General features: G+C 38.3%; 1 long non-coding RNA gene across 2 annotated transcripts in view; it reads right to left on the bottom strand.

The window, feature by feature from the left end:
- Positions 1–476: 476 nt before the first annotated feature.
- LOC139038067 (uncharacterized) overlaps positions 477–26,463 on the bottom strand; it is a 42,768-nt gene continuing 16,781 nt past the window's right edge. For both annotated transcript variants that reach the window (XR_011490991.1, XR_011490992.1), the window contains exons 3-6: positions 25,690–25,863; positions 23,868–24,072; positions 3,978–4,071; positions 477–3,099 (exon numbers count right to left, since the gene is read on the bottom strand). This is a non-coding gene — a long non-coding RNA (uncharacterized lncRNA). The remainder of the gene's footprint in view (positions 3,100–3,977; positions 4,072–23,867; positions 24,073–25,689; positions 25,864–26,463) is intronic.

The following is a 26,463-nucleotide window of genomic DNA, read 5'->3' on the forward strand; positions in this document are numbered from 1 at the left end:
AAAACAAATCAAAGTTAATGGTGACTGGCTGGAACAAAATGCTTAAATCAATAGGAGGATGGCTCATCTGCTCATCATTTACCCATTACCTGGGAGACGAACACCTCCTGCTGTGCCAGATTCTTGATACAGATTTACCATTGCTTGCCTTCTCCAGACACATGCTAAGGAAGCCCAGACCTTCTCTGACTCCCTGTCTCATTATCCTTTTTGCACTTAATAACCTATGAACTTATTCATTTTTATTTTCTCTTGCTACTGTGTTCTTTGCAAGGGGAACCACGCACACAGGAAAACTAGAGTTGAGAAACTTTTGAAGGGGCACTTGCAAAGCAGTCAGGAGGCATTGACATCTGCCTATGAATTACTGATTTCTCTCCACCATTGACTGTTGTGATTTTTAGAAACTCCAAAAAGTATAATGTGACTCCTTTCATAAGGTATCTCTTGGAAAAAACCCATTTGTTGTTGTTAAGATATTACTCTAAATGAAGAGAAATAAAGCCCTCTTCTTTGAAAGTAGTGAATGTCTTTAAAGTAAGGGCAGTCTTAAAACTCAACATATAGTGTCCAGAACAGCAACTGGATGCTGGAAACTGACTTTTTAAAGGGCATACTCTTAGCTCTCATCACTAAAGGCTACTGTTATAGGATAAAGACAAATTCATTTCTAACTGTGCTGATTCTCCACAAATGCCCTTCACTATAACCAAGTGTCAAAAAAATGGAATATAAAATGTATCTGCCAGCGAAAGTTAATATGTATCTGAAATAAATACACAGACCAAATTTAAATGTCTGGATAGGATGGTTATATTGATTGACTTTTTTCTTCAGATAATTATCCAAATGAAAATCTTGAAACTATAGTTATTATTATTCTTTCATTATTAATTATTTCCAGTGGGGGAACAAAAAAGCTTTTGAAATTACTAATTTTTAAAATTCTATTTGACGATTAAATGGATCACCATATATTTATGGGCAATTATCTTTTTTTTTTTTTTTAGTTTTTTAGCTATTTTTGTTTACTTGTTTATGTGGATTACGTAATAGAAAAGTACAGAGATGACCACATGAGGATAGCAAATCACAGATTGAAACTACATTACTTTTTAGCCAAGTACACCTAAATAGGCTAAATATGTGGTTAGAAATACAGTTCCCACTTTAAAATTGGAGTGTAAATAAAAAATGGGAAAATCTAGGAGCACACTGATACAGTAGGGGGAAAATAGCCTAGTGCAAAGGATGATGAGAGGAAAATTGTGATGATGTACAAAAGGGAAAAGAATAAAATACCACTGATGGCCAGTTTTAGCCTTTCAATTGACTGTTGGCGTGTGTTCCACCTCCCACTTTCTCAATGCATCCTTTTATTATTTTTTTAGGAAAGAACATTCCGGACCAATAACAACGTTATAATGATAGTAACTGTAGGATTTAAGATATGTTTTTTAAAAAGCACCTTTAGCCAGCATTAAAAAACCCCCAGGCATGGGGGGTGGAAGGGTAGTTACCTAGCTCTAGGTTTTATTTAGTGACGGTTCCACTCTTTCACTCACTGCCTGCAAATCAGCATTTTCAGTGGACAAAGGGCTCAGCGGCGGCCTTATGATCGCTTCTTTTCAAATGGTAATGGCCAGCCTAAGTCCTCTGCCAGGTTTTTCTTACCAGAGCACAAATTGCAGTTTACAAGGCTCTGAGGGGAAAAAAATCTTAGCTGAATATCTTCTTTTTTTTTTATTCGACAAACTGACATGTAAATTACCCTTTAAGTGCTCCACTCTAGGGCTCTGATCATCTCCTAATTGTCACAGTCAATTGTAGCCAACAGTCTCTTCAATCCCAAGCGCTTTGACAACAAGCAGAAGGATCAAAGCAGAATCAGCTCCCTTCAATATCCTTCTGTTTAGGATGCTACAAAACGCCTGAAAAAGAAAGGTGTAAGGGCACTGCTGTAGAGGAAACTGAGAGTAGCAAGTATTACAATAGTCATTTTCTCCATCTCTAAAATTATGCTGTATAAGCTGCCGTGATCTTTAATCACATGCGAAGAACAAATATGTAAGCCTCCCGGGCAATTAATATGCTCTTAAGATTATACTAATATTCAAGCTTTACAAACAACACCATCTCCATGGCTTAGAGAAATTATGACACAGATAGGGGATAGCAATCATTTCACAGCAGCTTCAGCACCAAAAACTATCACCAAACATATTCTATATTTGAGAATAACTTCCAAAGCATAGGTTTTATTACTCAGTTTGGTGTCAGGATTAACTGTTCCCCCAAACTAAATAGCCCATTGAAAATTCTAGAGTTTCTTTTCATTAACCTAGAAATGTCCAAATGAAAATGTGCCCCCAAATAAATAAAAATTGTGACATTAAAACTAATTTCAGAGCAATGCTGCTTCCTTTAGTAGGGGTAAATCTGTCTTATGGCTTTACTGAAAACAAACTAATTAAAAGTCATTACACCATCTACAAACATGAGTTCTAAATAAGATGTATGTACCAGGATCATCACTTAACAAAATATGACAGTTCTTCCAACTAGTTATCATTCTTTATGAACTTTCTTAAAAGATTATTTATGCTTTTCTCAAAAGATAAAAAAAAAATTCATCCTATCAACTAATAATATAATTTCATGGAAAGAGAAAATCTAATAATAAAATAATAAATCTATATTAAAATAGCCACTTTAAAAATAATCTGAAGGCTGTAAGGGAAAAACAACAAATGGAAAAGAATCAAAGAGGGAGTCCTCTATAGCTTGTCTTGCTGTACCCAGGTACGACACCCATATAGCATGTAAGGTTGCACAGTGATTGACAATCTTGCTAGATGCTCAAGAAAAGAACTGAAAAAAAGATGCAGCAAATACTCCAGGTTTTCTCTCAACTATCGCAAATCCCCCTGTAGGGGTTTCTCATCCTCCCCTCAATTTCCCCTTGAATTCTCAGGTTTGATTGAAGAGCTTCACAGAAGGGTCTATTACAGATTGAGGAATGATCCATTTCACATCTGAAGCTCCAAAGAGCTACTTGTGAGGAGTCTCTGAGTGCATTTATCTCACATGTGAAGCTTTCTGCAAAATCAATATGGGTATTTTTCAGTTTGACAAGTCAACATGAAATATCACATCATAATAGAAAAACAGAGTTGTACATTTAAACACACCCAATACAGTTACCTATGACAAAGCTTATAGTTATTACTCATGGATATCCTTGAGTATGCCTAATCTAAATTCATTCTGAGAGTTGGGCTAAAGTGCATAGAAAGGGAAACTGACTGGTCACCATATTTCTGGCTCCTCTGTCCTGATTAGTCCAGGTTTTGCAATGAGAAGAGAATGAGCAGGAACCGTGACCTTTGCATCCAATCTGAGAGTGATATGAGAAGAGGGAAGAAAATAACCAGACATAAAAAAGAGGAAGGAAGCAGAACAAAGAAGAACTTTGTAAAGGACTTCAAGTTTAACTGATGGGCAATAACTAGGCAAAATGGTCACCCAAAGAACAGCAGCTAAGTCTCAAATTCCCCCCAACCACTACCATAGCCACACTAGCAGGAAAACTGACATATTTGTGTTTGGGTCAGGCAATCTTTGGGTGAATCCCAGATCTTTTACCACTTGCATCAGCTTGAGAAACATGATTTAGCTTCTCCAAATCTCTGGAGGTTTTTTTAATCTCCAAATGGGATTATTCAGAAGATTTACCTTACAAAGTTTTGTAAAGCTTAAACAAAATGATGCATGCAGCATATGGCACATGGAAAGCATTCAATTACTGGTAAGTATTATAAATATTAATAAAGTTACCACTATTGTTTCCTTAACCTATCCACAAGGTAAGTCTCCAAGGTTCTAATCTGGTCCCACTTCTACTTATCCCTGGACCCTTTCCATATTGTTAAATGTTGCTAAATTGTAGCTGATGGTTCTGATCAGAGTACCCTCACCATATTAATTCTGGTGTAGGTGCTTGCAGAGAACTGTAGTCATCCATATTATTTTGTCTTAAAAATGGTCTTCCTCCAACCAGGAAGGGTGTCCCTATCAAGAGAGAGAGAATCAGGTGAGGTTTCAAGAAAGGAAAAGAACCCAGGCTTAAATCTGCTAAATCAGCTCATCAATCCCAGCAATGAATGTGGTAAAACATGTAGCATGCTTTTTTTCATATGCCAATGTTTTAATCAGTACTGGGGTTATCTCTATATACTCCACCATCGAAAAGACCTTAGAAAAAACTCTCAGGAGCATACTGCCACCCAGATTCAGTTAAATAAACTCACTACAACTGCATATTTCTCTCATTCTATTTTCCTGTAGCCCGTCACTGTCTAAGTAGTACTAACACCTTCCATACTTAATTATCTGTGCTTGGATCAACTAATTTGTAGACTACTTGAAACACACTGTTAATTTTAGGTTAACTCTCCCTACCACTCAGAATTAGTCAAGAGCAGACAAAATATGTGAGTTGAGAGATGTGAAAATTGATGGTAGTATCAAAATAAGAAAAGTATTGTTAAAAAATTCGATTGAAGCTTAAAAATGCTTACCCTATATTTCAGTCAAAAACTAAATATAAATGACTTTGTATTTAGTTAACTCAAAGAACTTAATATATGCAATGTTGTTCATTTTTAGCTATCCTAATGTTCTCCATTATTAAAATTAAGCTATAGCTTTTATTCCAAAACCAAATTAAAATATTTGATTAAATGCTGATATAAAATTATAAGAACAAGTTGAGATACTTTAAAGGATCAGTTCCTTAAAATTTTTAATTTATTGTTTTGGACTCAAAATACATTTTTAACAAGGAAACAAATTTATAAATGATAAATATATTCCCAGGTTGACTCATTAAAAATTTGTTTAACGTAAAATGTGCTTGAAACACTCAAGAACCAAGTCTTAAAGTGACTCCAGATCATGAGGTCCATAAATTTAACTATGCGGAGGCTAAAGGAGTACCATCAAACACAGTTTCCAAACTTTGCAACATTATCAGGCAAGAGATCTGACAGATGAATGAAACATCCATAATCTGAGCGATCAATATTGTCATTAACACTGTCATATCAACACCTTCATCATTATTATCCTGCCGTTATTTCACCCAGCATGTTAGTATATGGTAGCTATGAAGGTAGTAACAGTACATGACCAATAAGATGACTTGATCTCAGCATCTTAACTTTTTAAATAAGTGGAGGAGCTCTGTACCAGGATCTCAGAACCTCACTTACCCTTTAAGTTTTTTTCACTTAAACCTCTTCCATGATGTTCATTTCCCATCCAGGACCCTGAGCATTAATTAAACACTTTCAGTTAAGTAAATGAAGGCACTGAGATATCAGTACCTGCTAAAAACATTCATTCCTGCCTCTTGCCCATACTTTCAAGTAAACACACAGTACCCTACAATCGGCAATTCACCCAACCACAAAACATATTCCCTGGTAGCTCAGACAGCTAAGAATCTGCCTGCAATGCAGAACCCATGATCAATTCCTGAGTGGGGAAGATCCCTGAAGAAGAGAATGACTACCACTCTAGTATTCTTGCCTGGAGAATTCCATGGACAGAGGAGCCTGGCAGGCTATAGTCCACAGGATTGCAAAGAGTTGGACATGACTGAGTGATTAACACTTTCACTTTCATAAATATCCCACTTGAAACCTGAACTGACCAGGAGTTGGGGAGGAGGAAATGGGGAGTTATTATTTAATGGGTCTAAAGTTTCAGTTTTGCAAGATGAAAAGTTGTGGAGCTCTTTTGCACAACAGTGTGAAAGTGCTTAACACTATAGAACTGTACACACGATGGTGAAGACGGCACATTTTATGTTGTGTTTTTTAACCACAATTTAAAAGGTTTTAAATTTAAGAATAATGTAGAGAAATTACTTATAAAAACCAGTACATTAATTTAATAATCAACCAATAAATATGGAACATCTTTTCAAAACTGAATTAAGGGTATCCCGATTTTTAAGTGGTAGGTGGCCAGAATCCAAGATTTCAGTTCTAACTTCTTTTCTAGTAAAATACTGCCTGCAAAATTATCCATAAGTTTTCAAATTCAAATGGCCCAGCATATGACTTAACATAGGAGAAACTGTACATAAAAATGCAGGTCAAAATTAAATAAATCAATGAAACTCGGATTATAGAATTTCACTTCTCTTCTGAAAGATTCAAACAGTGAAACACAAGAAAACCGCCACTCCCAGGTGCTCTGTTCTGAGGCTGTAGCCACCACACATTGTCACCACTTAGAATCTCAAAATTTCACTGAATTTTCAGGGGACCAAGCAAAAGTTAAAGCTCATTGAGACAAAAATACTTGAACCCAAACCAGACTAGTTTTCAGTGGTTTCTCTGTTTCTGTAACAGTAGCTCTACAGTCTCTTAACACTCACTTTCTTCAGAGTTAATTTTTTTCTTACCATTTTTAAAGTTATGTTACAAAATAAAGGCTTCTCAGGATTCAGGGTCATAATGCTTTCTTCAAACAAGCTGTGCAAATTTGCATTTATCCCACATGAAGTTAGGAGACGAGAAAGCTTCAAAAGAAGTAGAAAGAATGGGGTTTTGGAGTAATGGGGGAAGTTCATAGAAACCAGTGTCTTTATAATCCCAACTCATACACACAGAATGAAATCAATCAAAAGCAAAAGTAGATGGTTATCCTTTTAAAGTGAGATCTCAGGGACAAAACTAATGGAAATGGTACATGGACTCAAACATTTATTAGAAATTTTCTTCTCTGTATATGCACTCTACTCCAATCATTTGTTCACCGAATGGTTAGTTTTTTAACATTTATTCTTGTAGTATGCATAGTTTACTAGATTAGGAGTAGCAATGCCTTGAAGGCCAGTGTGAATTTGAAATTTGTAACAGTACCTATAGCTTTAATAATAGTTACCCATGAGTAACATATCTTAGCATTTATATTATCTCTTTAGAACAATCATATAAAGTGGGTATCAATATTCCTCTGAGATATGAGGAAACTGAGGCTTTGAGAGATTAAGTAACATGGACAAAACCACACATTAAAGAATTCTGTGCTCTTAACCACAAAGGCCCCCTGCATCTTGATGAATTGCTAGGAGTGTAGCTTCATTTCAGTGTAGATTGTTCTTCTACATCATCTATTACAAACTCTTACTTATCTTCTTGATAAATGAGTTTCCTCTTGCTTTTGAGATCTCCTATTGCCCAACAGTGCCTGAGTAGAAACCATATCTTGGACACAGACACTTGTCTTGATTGACTCCATGATTGAACCAAACGTGGTCATTAGCCAACATGGTCATGGACCAGCAGCTTCCTTTGTTCCACTGTTGCCTCTCCATGTATTCACCAAGCAACTGGGTTACAGACTATTCACTACAGAGAGCAGCATCCGTAATGCCAGGTATTTTGAAATCCACTTGAATTCAGGACTTTAATCACTAGTAATTCACAGTATTCCAGAAGACCCTGCCCTTGCAAATACCATAATCAATACCAGTAAATAAATAAAGACCAACACAATGGACCATTCCATTTCCCTACTTCAGATCTGAATCCCTTTTCCCCAGACATCTCTTTGCCCAGATGAATATATCCATACCATTTCTAGGGAGGACAGAATGGAGCCCACTCTCACAGGTTACTTAGGGCCAACTTTAGAAGCCAAGAATAACAGCAAAACCAGAACCGTAAGGACTCTCTAAGCCATGCCATAAAATCACATATGATTAAAACACGATCCAAAGAAGTAAAATGATTTGCCCAAAGTCATAAGCTACTGAGTGAAGAAGCAGTTATAGTTCAAGTCCAGTGCATTTATGAGACTGTTTTAAACAAAAGGGTTACTATGTGTCAAAGAAGTTACTAGATACTTTACAAAGTATATTTCACATAATCCTCATAACTTTCACACAAAAATAGTATTACTCTTCTTACAAATGAAAAAGATTAAATAATTAGCTGAAGTCACATGGCTAGAAAGGAGCAGCTGTAGGGATCAGCTGTAAACACCTTACTTTTAATATAATGGTCAAATTCCTTTAAAAATATACAGAATGGATTATGACACTAGACAGCAGTGGATTGATGTTGAGATCAGAGGAGGAAAAGGTATGAAATTCAGGCCTAGGGAATTTAAAAAAACTAAAAGGTGTCACATAAACACACTGGTCATTATTTTTGTTTCTTTATACCCTATTTTTTTTCCTCAAAAGAATTTAACTTGGTTTATTTACAAAGCGAACAACAAAATACAAAGAAACAAAACCGCACTTACTACAATAAGACAGACTAAATTTAAAATAGATGAGGAAAATGAGTCTAAGGAAAAGCATACTGAAATTGAGAGAGAAAATTCTTGCAAGAAAATCTTATATACTTGCCCAAGGTAGGCTGTAAATTTGAATTTGAGCTTTCAGACAGGCTACATAAAGAGGGAAACATGATCCTTGACATGAATTGCAGTGTCCCTAAAACAAAGAAGAAGCCATTTGCTCAGGAGAGACACAATTACTCCTGGTTATGAGACCATGGAGAAATTTGTCCGTGTGCCCCTCCTCGGGAAGGCACGATAGAGACCAGGGGACAGTAAGTAACCTCAGCTGCGTGCTCCCTGGACGCAACACGAGGTACCGCGGAGGGCTGTTCACTGCACCTTCCTTAGTTCATCAGGATCGCACCCGGCAGAATGCAGCCGAGGGAGTTGTGGGGAGAGAGCACGCTAGCTGTCTCTGAGAAAGGTCCGAAGGAAGGAGAGAACGATGCTGAGGCGGAGGGGTGATGAGCCAGGCAGACATGGGGCGCAAGTCCTGCACAGACAGCTGGAAGGTGAACTTCCTCTTTGCCTTTGCTGTAGCAGCCAACCCATCATGAGCTGGGAGGCATTTAGAACGCTTTCACCTACCTCATCCAGTCTGAACAGGACCCACATTTCCTAACCTCTTCTGATGCAGAGAACCAGATCAACATTGGTGGTCTGTGCACCAGACTTGGGTCTCAAGATGCCCTGAAGGAAATGAGCGAAGCAGACAGATGGGGCAAAGCCAAGAGAGATGTTTGGACGGTGGTGTGCTCCCAGGATGTGCCAGCTCGTTGGTCAAGATAAAGGTCCACTGTTACTGAGCTTTCCAGAGAACCCCAGTTGCCACAGGCAAGCCTGTTAGACGCCTTTACTCCCATTCATTCATTCACTCATTCATTGAGTCAACAAATGCTTATTAGTCAGTATTATGGTGATGTACACAAGAAATGGGGCATCCCAGATGGCTCAGTGGTAAAGAATCTGCCTACCAATGCAGGAGATGCAGGTTCAATCCCTGGGTCAGGAAGATCCCCTGGAGGAGAAAATTGCAACCCACTCCAGTATTCTTGCCTGGAAAATTCCATGGACAGAGGAGCCGGGCAGGCTACAGTCCACGGGGTTGCAAAGGGTTGGACAGGGCTGAGCAACTGAGTACCCACACATACCCAGGAAACACAGGTGGGCAAGACATACATTGCCCCTTCCTAAGGGGGCTTGTGGGTTATCTTCTATGTAAAGATTCTTTGAATTGGGCTAACCTGGGGAAGAGCATGGAGCTGGAGAATTAATCACTAAACTTCTACATCCTGACTTTTTTCATCAAAGGCTGTTGGGAGTGTTCCTTTGGAAATCTGGAAAGAGCTATTCCCTGGGGATTAACCAAAGACTGTGGTTTTGCAATTTGTTTCAATACTTCATGCCTCTAGTTGCCTCATCTATCAAGAATAGAACGAATACTTGCAACAAATATTTCATAATGCTCTGTGAAAGAAAAAAAAAGAGAGGTGTGAGAGCTAAAAACACTATAGTAATATTACATCCCAAATATGTACACATTGATAAAATGAACTTTAAAGTTGTTATTACATAAGTACACCTGAGTGTCTGTAATAGAAGCATGTGTTAAGAATACATGTTAATAAAATTAAATATGAGCAATTTATTCTATCTAAATACTAGACAACTATATTAATTAATAAAATTTAATGGCCTGCACTGAAGGACTCACTGAATTACAAGTTTAGCCCTTCTAGGATGTTAAAAACAAAATTAAGAGCAGCCTGAAATGGAAGCACCCAGCATTCTTATGTGTTTATGTGCAAACAGTGTAGTTATGTAAGGAATAAAATATACTTTAAAATCATCATTTCACATTATCAAGCAAAGCTCAGAGCATGCTAGGAAATAACTCTATTCCATGGAGAGTTGTACATTCACTTACAACTCCTCTCACTGAAACTGGAGTTGTCATCTCCCTTCCCAACGCACAAGTAACACCAAAGGAGTGCAGTCAGCTGGAAGACAATGAGCACTTGTCCTGGCTATAAAGATTAAACCAATTTGAGCATTTTAACATAAAAGTACACATCACTAAGATGCACAGCATTTTTCACATGCGGTCAAAGTCTCACCTTCTTCTCATCCAGATTGGCTATCAAGTAGAATATACTACAGGATTAGATTCATCACTTTCAAAGCTCTCTCTCTGCATGCTGTAAAAGATTTCATTGAAAGCAAAGGAATCATTGGATACTTCACTTTATAAGGAAATACTGCTAGGCACCTATGTAATATGCTCTGAGCACCCTTTAAAATATACCCCTAACCTCATGCTTTTTCCCACTCAATCTCCCAGATTTGAGTCCACTTAAATGCTCTGCAGATTGCATATACCATGACTTACAGAGAGCAATTATATCAAACAGATTTCAGTGGACCACATTAAGCACAGTCATTTTGCTGTAAACATTTTGAAGGAACTTTTATAATTGTGTTTCTGAAATATTAGGCCTCTTGTGATCGACCAAATTTATAATCAGCTATTTCCAAGCCATCATCAAGCACAGAGAAGAAGGCTTGCAGAGTGAAAATGTTTAACCTAAAAACTGTTTTCAAATGTAATGACATTTTTACAATTCTCTTTTTGAAGCTGACACAAGATTGCATTTTGCTTGTATTTATTAGTTTGGATTTTGTACGTCTTGTAATTTGCAAACAATATAATTGTGTGTGTGTGTGTTCAGTCATGTCCAACTCTTTGCAATCTCATGGACTATATAGCCTACCAGGCTCCTCGGTCCATGAATTTTCCCAGACAAATGAAGAAAAAAAAAAAAGAATACTGGAGTGGGTTGCCGTGCCCTCCTCCAGGGGATCTTCCCGACCCAGGGATCGAACCCACATCTTTTACATCTCTTATATTGGCAGGCATATTCTTTAACTACCGTGCCACCTGGGAAGCCCCAGTATAATTGTGATCAGGCCTTAACGATTTTCCTAGCTTCACTAAACTTGTAAGCTCTATAGTGCCTTCCATTCCTACTGAAGGAAGGGGCCCCGCTCACATCACCCCCAAACACCATTGTCACCAGAAACCTTGCGCAGAAGTCCCTGGAGCCTGAGCCACTGAAACCTCAACCCAAGGGCTGGGTACTGTGCAATGCCGACTGGTTTCTCCAGTTAAAATCTGGCGCTGGCCAGTCCTCTGGCAAGCAGTCCACACGCGGATGGAAGGGATGCCTTCTCTGAGCACTCAGAACTCCTCGCTGTCCGGTGGCTGCACTTGGCCCCTTGTTTTAAGTCCTTTTTCACATCTTTCAAATAAAATCCTCTTTTGAGGTCCAGCTGAATGTTAGAAAGAATAATAAATAACTGACCGCATTCCCTCTCTTTCTCACATACACACACACACAAAAAAAAAAAAACCCAAAAAAATCAGTCAGTGGAAAAACCCTTCAAAAATAAGTAGATACATTACATACCTCTTAGTATCTCCAGAATAGTCCATCTTCAGAGGCCTCTTGAAAGCAACTCCTGCAGCTAATAGCCCCAGCTCCCCACCAGTAGTGACCTGTGCTAGGGTCAGTAGTCTCCCAGCCCACCATTCCCAACATGACAGCCCCACATCCTTCATACGGTACTGTTTTAAAAGTAAAATGTCTGAAGAAAAAAAAATGGAATCTATGTCGTAGGTAAATAGGGCTTCCCAGGTGGGGCTAATGGTATAAAACCCTCCTGCCAATTTGCAGGAAAGGTAAGAGACTCGGGTTTGATCCCTGAGTGAGGAAGATCCCCTGGAGGTGGACATGGCAACCCACTCCAATATTCTTGCCTGGAGAATCCCATGGACAGAGGAGCCTGAGGGGTTCAGTCCATGGGTTGCAAAGAGTCGGACATGACTGAAACAACTTAACATGCATGCCTGCAAGTAGGTAAATGTGGCATATTGTTATCATTTTAAATTCCAGGGAGATTTTTCAATATGTACAGTTCTGATTTTTCTGCAGATGTTCTAAAACAATGGTGCTGTTAAACTTTAAAATTAATACCCAGTTATGTTTTTTATAAGCATCTCCCTTATTCATTCTTTCTTTGTATTCATTTGACATTAGTTGAGCACCTTCTCTGTGCCAGGCACTGTGCTGAGCCTTGGGGAATACAGCAGATGGAGTGCCTGGGAATAAAAGAAGGCAACCATTGCAACCCATTGTGGTGTTTTACGTAAGTGCTTCTGCATGGCTAATTTAAACCCGTTTTACTAAAATTCAATCCCATTTCTCCTTGTTCTGCCCACGGAGTAGGCAAACAACAGCCAATCACTATCCTCTCCAACATAGCCTTCCTGATACTTGAAACACTCAAGTTTCTTTTTTCTTGTTCAAAATAAACATATTTTTCCACAAAGAAGATTACAGTTGACATGTGCAACAAGCCAATATAACTCCTTTGCTGTGTCATCACATTGTCATTGATATGAAAATATAGAATATGAGTTTTCCGTCACATTGAAGGGATAAAGGAAAATATAGCCCCATGTGATCAGCTAGTTTCTCAGGCATTAATCTATACACTATTCCTGATAATGCCATTCTAAGAAAATGCATTATAATGGAACAAAAATTTTGCATCATTGCACTAGCTGAGGAAAAAAAAATAACTGATAGGTCTCTATCCCTTATGACACATATTGAAGAACCCTGCCCCCAAAGAAATAAAGACACACCGTTCTGGAGAAGCACATTATTATCCCTTAAGAACATGATAAAATGTGTGCATCATTCATTCGTTGACATTGAACTTGTGCCAAAACTATTAAGAGCACATATTAATAGATATCCCTAACATGTAGGAATGAATACAGAATAAAACACAAAATGAAATTGGTTTTCACTATTAATTTGTCTTCTATAAATGATTAAGTAAAGCAGACGATGGAAAGAGAAGGGCAATAAATACCCTTTTATCACAAGCTAGGGGATTTCTCTTACTCTGGGCTTGATCACAACTGGTTTAGAAATATGCATAATTGCCTACGGTCAACATCATATCACTGCCAGATCACACATTAAACGGATAACCACTATTATTATAAAAGTGACTTCCTTGACCTCATATTTTGGTCTGGCTAGGAATTCCTGTATTTTCCCAGATCGGCTGTTCCACACTGCCAATCTTGTGCTGTGCATGTCAATTTGTACCAGTATAAGTGACCAGTGTCTTACAGAGCCTACTCTAAAAAACACACTTCTATGCATATGAATAGCATACGTTCAAGAAATATGATCATAGTTGTTCTTGTAGTGCTTTTTAAAATCTGAAGTCTATGTGTGTTTTTCTATTATAGCTAAGGTACAGTGTGTGTTATTTGGCAGCTGAATTTGACATGAAAATATAAAAGGTTTGGGCAACCACATATTTGGAAATAGAAATCTTTCCTGAAAACATGGCTTTGGTTTTTAAACACAGCTAAATTTCTGGAAACTTCAATTTGTTAAAGACAGCCAAGACTTCAATCATATTTAACATATTCCTGGGGTTTACATATAGTGTTTCAAAGTAATAAACAACATCTTGTTTGGAGTAGCAGGAAGAAAATGAGGCAAGCACTTCTTTAGAGTAAAAGCTCCACTTTTAAAAATAGTTTGGAGACTCATTCTTATGTTGGTAAAATCACAAAACACTATTCAGCAAACAAAACATGATGAGCTCAATTCAAGTTGGTAAACATTTTTAGCTGGCTTTACTTGTAGTAAGAATTTTAATGTAACCATAACTTCAAGAATGCATCCCTTATAATGGTAACTTGAGGGCCAAAACTTTTTTTAATTGTTAAAAAGAATAATAGTGTCAAATTTACACTGGAAAATCGGAAGAGATGAGATGACAACAGTATATTGATTGTCTGAACAATTTTTAAAATCACATTTTAAGGCACTAAAATGCATCTGCATTTACTCATGAGCACTCTCACTGCAATGACCAAAAAGCCCCCAGGCTTGATTCAGTAGCAGAAAATAGACTCCTTCCATAAGGTAGGATATATATACCTCACTTCCAGCATATAAAACTTGCAGTAAAAAAAAAAAAAAAAAAAACTTGCAGTAAAGCTATGAATCCTTCACATGCTTCTGCCTTATTGGTCTAAGGATAAGTGTGATGTCTAAAAACCCTTAAGTCACTTAGTAAGAATAACAAGCACTTTTCAACAAGCTAGACAGGATGAGTCAAAATAGTACCATCCAAAGAAAGGAAGTCATAGGGAGCTTTCTGTACACTCTTTGTAAGTCAGGTCAAATTGCACTTAACCATGCTTTTTGCCTGCACAGGGAAGCAGTGAAAAGAACATTTGTTATAAGAATAACTATAGGTTCACATCCAGATCATCTATGGCAAACCAACTAATAAACATACAAATGTCTTGCTCTGAGGTCACAATTCCTTTATTTTGCCAGCATGTTATTCCTAATTTTTTGGATAATAAAGGTTTTATTTCTCATGGTTGATAGGTAAACCATGGGAATTCACTTAAAAGTTTAAAAGTAGGTGAAGTGTTATGCTCCTTTCTCACCACCTGTATTCAAAACCACTATTGGAGTGGACCTCAAAAACACAAAGATCTTTGATCTGAATTTGCCTGGGACAGTGTTGATTTGCAGCTTTGTACCTGGATTAATTATTAGTAACACATTTTCAGTTGCAAACGTGTCTCAGTTTAGGGACTTCCCTGGTGGTCCAGTGGTTAAGGCTCCAAGCTTCCACTTCAGGGGGCGCTGGTTTGATCACCGATCAAAGAACTAAGATGCCGCATGTCACATGGCACAGCAAAAGAAAAAAAGTATCCCCATTTGGAGGATAAACTGTCTGAATATCACCCTTCTTTTAAAGGATAAACACCCTTCTTATAAAATAACAGATGCCATCTACTTGATAAGAGCTGTAGGGTACAAGCATGTTTGCCTCGAGTATTTCTCCTACCCAGACAACACAGAATTAGAATTCTGCCAGTTACACTGCAAATTCATTAAGTATCGAGACTGGGTTTTTAACTTAGTGCAGTGTACAGTTTTAGTACAGTACAATAATAGGACAGTGTCAGTACTAGCACAGTGCAAATACTAAATAAATATTATTTTGAATGAATGGTCATTCCTTTATATTAACATTGCTTACTTTGGATATCCTCTTTTAAAATTCCTAGAAGAAGCATATACATAAAATTGACAAAGACCTTCAAAATCTGACCCCTCTCACCACTTCTGCTGCTACCACTCTGGTCCGAGCTACCATCATCTCTTGCATAGATTAATGCTGCATCTTCCTCTCTGGTCTGGCCGCTTCTCTTATTGCTTCCCTGGGGTATATTCTCAACACAACAGCAAGTGACCTTGTTAAAGCTAAATCAGATGGTGTGACTCCCCCATCTAACCCTGAGTAAAAGCTTGTCATTATGATAGCCTACAAGGAGCATTGTCAGATCTAGCAAATAAAAATATAAGGGCCCAGTTAAATGAATAACGTTTAGTACAAGTGTGTTTCATACAATACTTGGGAAACACTCATACTTTTAAAAAAGCATTTGCTTAACTGAAATTAAAACTTAATGGGGACTCTATATTTTCTCTGGCAGATCTTACAAGGTTGAATCTTACCTGAATCAGCATATGGCTGCTCAAGTATGCACACATACACACACCTACCTCAGCCCTCCTTTCCTGCGATCCTTCCTTTCCCCAGCTCCAGCCCAGTGGCTGACACCAGGCTCACTTCTGCTTTGGGAATTTGTTCAGGCTATTTCCTGTCTGGAAAGTTCTTTCCCAGGATGCTGCTGGCACTTATTCCCTCACTTGCTTCAAAACTGTATGCACTTTCTCAGGGAAGATGTCATTCCATTCCCAATTCCTAACTTATTTCCTTCCCCATTTCAGTTTTTCCATTGTGGGTATGTGTGTGTGTGTATATGTGTGTGTTAGACTCTCAGTCATGTCCAACTCTTTGCAACCCCATGGACTGTAGCCCACCAGGCTCCTTTCTCCATGGGATTCTCCAGGCAAGAATACTGGAGTGGGTTGCCATTCCCTTCTCCAAAGGATCTTTCCAACCCAGTGATGGAACCTGGGTCTCCCACATTGCAGGCAGATTCTTCACTGTCTGAGCCACCAGGGGAGCCCTAATACATTCTATTTTTTACTCATTTATTTTGAATGTCAAATCCTTGAGAGGATGAATTTTTGTCGATTTTTCCCTTGCTGTATCTCTATTGCCTAGAGTGAGCTCTGGCACAGATGAAGTCGAATAAAAAAATTATCAAATGAATGGGTGTTAGTAGTAGTCATATTATTATTGCTATCAATTAAATTTTATATAATCTGCAAAACAGTTGAATTGACATCCCACCAAAGGAGAAATACAAATCACCAAAAAGCACATAAAAACACGCTCAACATAAATAATGTTAGGAGAATGCAAATCGAAACCACAATGGGATACCACTTCAGCCCCCTTAGGATAGATAGTTATCAAAAAAAGAGAGAGAAAAATAGCAAGCGCTGAAAAGGATGTGGAGAAATGGGAACGCTTGTGAACCACTAGCGGGAATATATTTTAAATGGTGCAGTCACTATGGAAAACAGCATGTTAGTTCCTCAAAACCTTAAAAATAGAATTACCATGTGATCCAGCAATTTCACTTCTGGGTATATACCCAAAAGAATTGAAAGTGGGGTCTTAAAGAGATATTTCTACACCCAAGTTTATAGCACCATTATTCATAATAGCCAAATGGTGTCCACATAAAACCCAAGTGTCCGTGGATGAATGAAAGATAAACAAAATGTGGTCTGTATGTACTTACAATGGAATATTAGTCAGCCTTAAAAACACAGGAGATTCTGACACATACTGCAACATGGATGAACCTTGAAGAATTTATTCCAAATGACATAGGCCAGTCACAAAGAGACTAACACTGTAAGATCCCACTTATATGAGGTGGCTTGACTATTCAAATTCATGAAGACAGAAAGTAGAATGGTGGTTCCCAGGGGCGGGGGTAGGGGAGAATGGGAAGTTGTAGTTAAATGTAGTTTAATGAAACTAGATAGTTTCAGTTTTGCAAGAAGAGTTCGGTAGGTGGGTTGCACAACAATGTGAATGTCCTTAACACTACTGAACTGTATGCTTGTAAGTTACAGTTAAGGTAGTTGATTTTACCTTATGGGTACTTTACCATTAGTAAACATTTTTTAAAACTGAAATAAGTAAACAAACAGATAAGTCAATGTTGTCTGAAGACCAGGGCCAAGCAGGTTGTATCATTTTATCATTGAATCTTGAAGCGACACAGGTCATGAGTAATATTATGCTCATGTTACAGATGGGACAGCTGAGACCAAAAACCTCAGAACTCATTTAAGATCGTTCTTTTAGTGAGTGGAGGACTTGGGACAGTGATGACTCCAGACTTGTGTTCTATCTAGTAGTACACTCTGCTTCTCACACAATGTTGGTGTCTTACTGAAAATCTCTAAGGTTTATTCTGAAACTGTTAGTTGCTCAGTCATATCCACTTGTTGTAACCCATGGACTGTAGCCTGCCAGGCTCCTCTCTCCAAGGGATTTCCCAGACTAGAATACTGAAGTGTGTTGCCATTTTCTCCTCCATTGGATCTTTCCGACCCAGGGATCAAACCTGAGTCTCCTGCATTGCAGGAAGATTCCTTACCATTTGAACCACCAAGGGAAACCCTGTGGTTTATTCTATAGGCTCCAAACAGCAATCACTATCATTATCCAATTACTGATACATGGGTTTGTCTTCATTTAATACCCACTGGTTCAGCACTAACTAGGCACCGGGTTACAGAGGCACGGCTTGCATAGTTTACAGTCCAGCAGAGAGAAACACATGAAAACAAAATCCCTGGCAAGTAACTGGAAATGTAATAGATTTACAGCCTTTAGTTGGAGCCCAAAGGCAGAAAGGAGAATGCCCTAGTTAAGAAAAAAAAATGAAGGCAAGCTCTGCCTTCTACTCAGTTTTACCCAAGACCAACTCTGAAGATTTCAAAGGAGCCAAAGAAGTGCTACTTGACCGTCTGCAGCAGTGACTGCCTTTCCTTTAGCCTTTCATCCTTGCCTCCTAGACCCATTCATTATGAAAATGCCCCCATTTTTATTTTTTTAAAGATTTTTTTTATGTGGAAAGTGAAAGTGAAGTCGCTCAGTTGTGTCGGACTCTTTGCGACCCCATGGACTGTAGCCTACCAGGTTCCTTCGTCCATGGGATTTTCCAGGCAAGAATACTGGAGTGGGTTGCCATTTCCTTCTCCAGAAGATCTTCCCAGCCCAGGGATTGAACCCGGGTTTCCTGCATTGTAGACAGACACTTTACCATCTGAACCACCAGGGAAGTCTTTTTGACGTGGACTATTTTGTAAAAATCTTCACTGAATTTTTATTACAATATTGCTTCCTTTTTATGTTTTGGTGTTTTTTTTTTTTTTTTTTTTGACCACAAGACATGTGGGATCTTAGCTCCTCTACCAGAGATTGAATCTGCATCCCCTGCATTGGAATTCGAAGTCTTATAACCACTGGACTGCCAGGGAAGCACTATTTTAAGTAAAGGATGGAAGCGTGAAAGAGTCAATCCTAAGTATCTGTTTTTAAAAGAAGTTTCTGATCTAAAAGAGGAAAGGATCCAATCCTCCACTCAGAGAAACAATGCTATGAAGTAATTAAGTATCTGACTAACTCTCTCACCCCACAGTCTAACAATGGGCAAATATCAGGAGAAAAGAGGAAAGTCAATATTTTAAAACTATTTGCTTGCCCGATTCACAGTTTACAGACTTTGACTCTCAAAAGCCTTATAAAAAAAAGACAATCCTTTATAGCATTTTTCAGAGGAATAAATTTTGGATATGTTCCCTATCCAAGCAGAAAATGATAAGATGTAGTGTTTTGGATAATAAAACTCAAGATAAAACTCAAGACATTTAAAGATTAAAAAGGAAATGTCTATAGTGTCACATCTAAATAAACCTAGGAGAACATTAAAAATATACTGGCTAAGGAGTGCAAGATTTTGGAAAGATGGGGAAGTCTTTTCAATTCTTATTTTATATGACTGTATGGATATATGATATGCTTTTGGCATTTTTCAGATCAAAAAAGAAAATCAGATGGGGCTAATATTAAATGACTTCATATATGGATATTTCAGTATAAAAGAAGGAAGTCAATGACCATGTTGATTTACATAACAGACACCTTTATCCATCGTTAACAGGAAGTACTAAAGCACAGTGGTTAGAAATGGGGGTTTTTAAGTCAGACAGACGTTGGTTTGAATGTAAGCCTTATTCTCACTGGCTGTACAAGACTGAAAAAATATGATTTACTCACCATAAACTTATGTTCCCCTCTGTAAAGTGGGAACAATAATACCAATCTTTCAGATTTGTTAAGATTTCAGAAGTTAGCATATCTGATACATACGAGGATCTTGGTTAAATACAATCATTAGGATTTCCCTGGTGACTCAGCTGGTAAAGAATCTGCCTGCAATGCAGAAGACCAGGGTTCAATCCCTGGGTAGGGAAGATCCCCTGGAGAAGGGAATGGCAACCCACTCCAGTATTCTTGCCTGGAAAACCCCATGGACAGAGGAGCCAGGTAGGTTACAGTCCATGGGGTTACAAGAATCAGACACTAAAGCAAGAGAAGATTTCAGAGAGACCAGGTGACCACTAAATTAGCTGAGTGTAGACAACTGAGCGCTCACGCACAGACATAAAAGATCGCAAATGAACTGATAATAGACCGTAAGGAAGGCCTGGATTTGATAATAAGGCAGCTTAATTACTCAGTTATTGATTAGGATAATAATGACGCGTATCCTGTTTCTAAAGACATAATGTACTTGCTTGCTCTTCTAGTTTCCTAAAGAGTCCACAAACTGAAGACACTGATCTTAAGGCTTAACCATGTATATGATTAAAAATAATGGATGATACTGAAAGCATCTGGTTCAGCAAATGCTCCCAGCACTGAAAAGTCAAGGTACCGATGCTGCTTTCTAAGGTAACACAAACTGCCCTCCAAATGCTGACTGAAGTTCTGAAAGGTAAACTGCTTAACAGAGAGGAATGGGGAGTTATTTGTTAAAGAGTTAGTGGAGATTCGATGGAATTTATCACAGTTAAGTAGCGAACTAAGACAAGGCGAAAAAAATGTGATACAAATAAAAGTGGTTAAGCGGAGATTTTAAAAGCAAGTTGTTTGGACAGTTAGTGGAAGTCTTTATGTTTACATAATAAAATCACATAAAATAAACAGAAATAACAAGGTTAGGCTGAAAGGAAAATGCCAGACAATGAACATGAAATCTACAAAATATTTCAAATAATCCTAAACATCTTTCTATAAACATTAAACTTAGCCTCCTCATTAAAGGGAAAACACACACACACACACAATTTTTTCTAAAGTCAGGGTTAGGTGGGGACAGGGGGTTAAGAATGGAGAGGCATAGATGTGTCTTGCTGTCTCAGCAAATATTTTCATAAAACAATTTTGCTTTCCAAGTTTGTAAAAGAGAGGATTTGCGTCGTGTACACATACGAGAATAAACAATTGTGGGCAGAGAAGTGAAGTTGGCACATTGGCCTTTTATCCCTCTCCTTCTGTTACAGGGATCTAATCATATCTGGGGCACGTACGCAAAGCTGGCCTCAGATATAGACAGGGTACGAGGCCATCCTTGGTGAAATAAGGAGGCTCCCGCCTTCTCCAAGGAAGTTGCACTCCCAAACCAACCATAGAAGGACTTTGGCTTACAGATGAGCAAAGCCAAGGCCCTATTTCCCGAGTGCCACTTATGTTACCTGGAAGGAGAAAGAATACTCTAGAGGGGGGCATGTTCCTGACCCTGATTTTCTCTGGCTTGCCCATTAGCATAGATTAGTTTACTCTTCACATTGCCCCCTAGACACTAGGCAGAGAGAGCAAGTGGACTGAAACAGAAACAAGCCTTTGATGAGGATGGAAAGCGGGCAAGGGGTAGAGTGTGGTACGGCAATAGAGTCAGGCATCGGGCCAGAAAAAACAGGCCCTGATGGACATACGGCGTCCATATTTTCCAAACCCAAACTCATGACACATAGCTTGACAACCATGATTGTACTTAGGGGACAACAGGACAGAATATTTACAACCCAGGGTTGCCCTGGAAAATCTAGGATATATAAACACCACATCCATAAAGGCATTGAAAGTGGGAAAGCTAACATAACCTACTTGAGAGTTCGGCATGTGCTGGCCAGCACATGTGAAAGCAAGTTTGTTAAATCACCCCAGTCTCTATTTATTTCGATCACAAACACATTATATATTTTTGACACATTTAGGCTCTCTATTCCAAAGACTTGCTGTAAGAATAGCAGGTGATATGTGAAGGAAATAGATTTTTACAGTTGAGTAGAAAAGCATGCATAATATCGGATTAGATTGTTTGCCAAGCTTCCCAAATTTGTCTGCCCGGGCCTTGTAAGACTACTAAAGTCACCCATGTCACCATGTAACCAAACGGAGGAAATATTCTCAGAAAACCTGTGCTCGCTGGCAGAAAACCTTCAGATTAGGCTCCACAACTTTTCAGAATGGAAAATTAATCAGTTCAATTTGGTGCCACTTTTTCTTGCCTTACATCTATTTAATTACTTGCATGTGAGAGTCATTGTTTCTAACATGACCGCCCCCCCAAATAGTTTAGTGAAAGCTTCTCATAGAAAGAAAAACAAAGGTCAGTAACCTAATATCCCCAAGCAACCATGCGACAACAAACCAGGCAGGGAAAAAGTGAAGAAACACTACGAATGGGAAAAAGATCTTCGTTTATTTACTCTTTCAACAGTGAATAAAAGTTATGCTTTTGCCAATAACTATGAATTGACAGTGTGCCCAAATTTTACAGAATATATAAGAAGATCCCATAAAATATAAGGGGAATGTTTTGTGTGAAGTCAGAAATGCATCAAATGTATCACCTTTCTCATGGCACCTAGAGACCTGACGTGGTTAAATGCATGGGAATTATCTAAGAAAGGGAAAGCATCTCTCATTCACATGGGTAAACTGAGGCACAGCAGCATGTCCAAGGTGACCCAGCCAGCTGCAATGGAGTCAAGGCAAAACCCCATCTCCTACAGAGTTACAGATGAGCTTACTCATCTGTAAAATAAGGGTGCCGAACTTCGAGGTCAATGCCAGCCGTAACATCCTGCAACGCTGTATTGATTGATTGCTTTGTAATCTACTTATTTGTATTTTGGCTCTTAAATAAAGGTAAGGCTGCCAGGTTTGACATATTTCTAGCCCTTAGAAAGCTGACCTGACAGTAAAGCCCTTCCAAAACATTTATAGAGACAATGTTCAGAACAATTTGCAGAATTTAATAAGGTGACATATTTTGAAGCATGGGGCAGTTACAGGCAGCCAACCTGAGTGGATGCAGGCAAGGGAGGTATTATTTTTTTTAATTTTCAAGATGTCACTGACAAGGGAGACATATGCCAAATGGTAACATAGTCCTCTATTGAACTAAATAAAAAGAACTTGAAAAAGACAGGAAGAGCAATGAGGAGCATGACACACACAAAAAATGGGTGAAACATCAAAACAGGATATTGAGAATGAGAAAATACATTGATTAAAATTATTTGAAGTTTAAAGTCACTTGATGTATCTTCTTATACCTGCCCCCAAAACATGACCATGAAGAGGATTTCCAGTATTTAATAGCTTACTATAAACCCTGGAAAGATAGTCTAAAATCAGAGTATATAAATCAGTATAAAATCAGAGTATGTTTGTTTAAAATCTTCTATACTTTTCACAAAATTTCTTGTTTATCTTTACCATGAATTCTTACCAGTATTTCATATAGCTTTAAGATAGAATTTATGCAGTAAAAGAAAAAACAACTATGTGGCATAAATAGTGGACGGATGCATGGATAACCAAGTTGTTAGAAGCAGGAGTAGCCAATTCATTACTGTCTAAAAATTATCAATCAGATGTACTATACTTTACATATATTATAGGTGAGATTATCTAAAACACAATAAGTCAGTGAACAGAAGATTCTTTTTAGGGTCACCGAGTGCTTTTCTCAGTTCACATAGATTTAGCCAAATATCGGCATACCACCAAAATCAGGATTGGAGGCAATTAAGCAAACCAAAACTACTTGGAAAAATTGTTGGGAATTCTGGTTGCCCAGTTACCTCATAGACTTCTCATTCTGTCAGATAACCAGGTAACCTTTCACATCTCCAATGCATTTTCCCTACCTTGATAGAAGTACAAACACTTTGTACTTAGACCTGGCTTTGAGGTCATCACTTGTAGGCTGTTGGTTCTTGGACAAATTACTTAACTTTTCAGGGATTATTTGTCTGAAACAATAATAATGTTTGACTCACTAGATTCTTAACAATGACTAAATTAGATAGTACCTCAAAAATAGCCATCATGGTGCACGGCACAGGATGGAGGCAGTCACAGTGGCAGTAATAAGAGTGATACTGGCTCTTATTTTTTTACTATTGTGACATGTTTTGAAATCAACACATGTTTTGGAGTGAGAGTTGAGTTTGAAGCCAGGCTCAGTATTTGATGGCTGAATGACAAGATAGTTCCTCTGATTTCATTTTTCCTTCTCTAAAATGAAGAACATAAAATTCTTATTAGTCTTACAAAATTAAATAAGATAATACAGGTTAGCACTACTCTATGCCTGGCACAATGACAGTAATCATAAATAAATGTTAGTTCCCAGTACTTCTTGTTCCCACAACTCCCTTCATTCCTTTATTCATTCATTCACAAGCATAACTGAACCCTTGGAATACAAAAGAAATAAGACTGCTCATCCTGGTTTCAAAAAGAAGGTAAGAGGGCAGAGAAAGAGATTATAGGATGTGCTGGCACATAATTTAAGGTGTAAACCAGTGCTTAGGAGCACAGAAGAGAAAAGCATAAAGCTTTCTTTAAAAGCCTTAAAAGGATATTAAAAATTAGGTCACTTATCCACTAGAATGTCTACTACCAAACAACACCACCAACAGAGAATAACAAGTGGTTGGCAAGGATATGGAGAAACTGGAACCATTATGCATTGCTTATGAGAATATACAATAACATAGCTGCTGTGGAAAATAGCTTGATGGTTCCTCACAAAGTGAGACATAGAATTGAGACCCAGTCATCTCACTCCTCGGAGAAGGCAATGGCAACCCACTCCAGTGTTCTTGCCTGGAGAATCCCAGGGATGGTGGAGCCTGGTGGGCTATGGGGTCGTCTATGGGGTCGCACAGAGTCGGACACGACTGAAGCGACTTAGCAGCAGCAGCATGTCACTCCTAGGTATATCCCCCAAAGAGCTGAAAATAGGTCTTCAAACAAAAACTCATACATAAATATTCATAGCAGCAATAATCACAGTCACCAAAAGGTGGAAACCACCCAAGTGTCCATCAATAGATGAATGAATAAGTCAAAGGTGGTCCATCCATACAATGGAACAATATTCTGCTACAGTAAGGAATGAAGTATTGATACATACATTCTACAACATGGTTGAACCATGAAAACTTTGTTTTGTGAAAAAAGCCAGTGTCAAAGATCATATATGATGTGAGTTCATTTATATAAAATGTCCAGAATAGGCAAATCAATCCAAGGAGACAGAAAACCGATTAGGGCTGAAGGAGGTGAGGAGCAGGAGTGGAAAGGGATAACAGGAAAAGGATACAAGGGTTCTGTTTGTGGTGATGAAAATATTGTATGGTTGACCATGGTGATGGATGTACATCTCTGAGGATATACTAAAAGCCATTGAATTGTGGCCTTTAAATGGGTCAGTTAAATGATACGTGAATTATATCTCAATAAGGCTCTTTTAAAAGAGACAGGTTAAAAATTAAAATGTTAAAACATACACGCACTGTCCTAGGAATTTGGACAGACTCTGCCAGATCCAGTATGAAGAGTGTCAGTGACCATTCCAATGCTGGAACTGATTGCAAAAAAAGAAAAAGAAAACCATAAGCAAATTAAGAGCATGCCCGGCAGAGAAGGTAAGAATGGAACAATACATCCAAAGCCCAGGGCTGTGAACAGTGCTGGCATGCTGACATGTTCTGAGGCATTGAGATGCTGATAGGGAACTGGGACATGGGGAGATGGCAGGAGAATAACACTACATGATTGAGAAGAGTCGACCCAGAATATAGTAGTGGGCTGGGAAGTAGGCTTCAGAGAGATTTCATCACTCACCTGGTATATGTAGAGGTAAGTCTGTGATCTCTCTTAAGCATCCATTTCCTGTAAAATGGGAATAAACACCATGCCCCCCTCACAAGATACTTTGAGGGTGTAATGGAGATAGATAAAGCATATAGTCAAAGCCTGGGAAACAGTCTGCAGTCAATAAGTGTTCATGCCCCGAGCCTGTGGGAAGCCAAAAGAGTTCAGAGTAAGAAATTTCCAGTTATCAACAAAATGTTACAGCTGGTGATAAAGGTTTCAAGCTTTTTGAACTTTTGAGTAATTTACACACATTACTGCTAATTTAACTTCCGCCAATCCATCAAGGAATACACATTTCTTTAAAAAAAAAGTCTGTAGAAGATTATGGTAAATGTCTCCTAGACTAATGATACTGATCTAGCCTCAGTAGCTCAAGCTTAGCCATAAAAATAATAAGTTCCTGTTAACGACAATATTCTAATTAAACATCCCAAATTTTATTCCAGGTATACACAATCCAATATCGGCAGAGCTAATTCAACCAAGAACATGCTAGCCAGTAAATAATAAATTCTCAGAAGCCAAAATTTCCATTTACACCTGTAAATAGAAAATTCAATTTAAGGCAAATTGTTAAATAATAAGACTAGTGGGCAATGAACCATGCTAAACACATCATATGAAATGGATCAGTCATGCAGCATGGTGACCAGGAAAGAAATCTGTGACATGTTCTGTAGCTAAATGCTGTGTGTTTACACATGCACACACACGCACACAGGCGCATACAACCAGCTGCTA

The sequence above is a fragment of the Odocoileus virginianus genome, chromosome 13, assembly GCF_023699985.2.
Source record: "Odocoileus virginianus isolate 20LAN1187 ecotype Illinois chromosome 13, Ovbor_1.2, whole genome shotgun sequence".
Classification (NCBI taxonomy): Eukaryota; Metazoa; Chordata; class Mammalia; order Artiodactyla; family Cervidae; genus Odocoileus; species Odocoileus virginianus.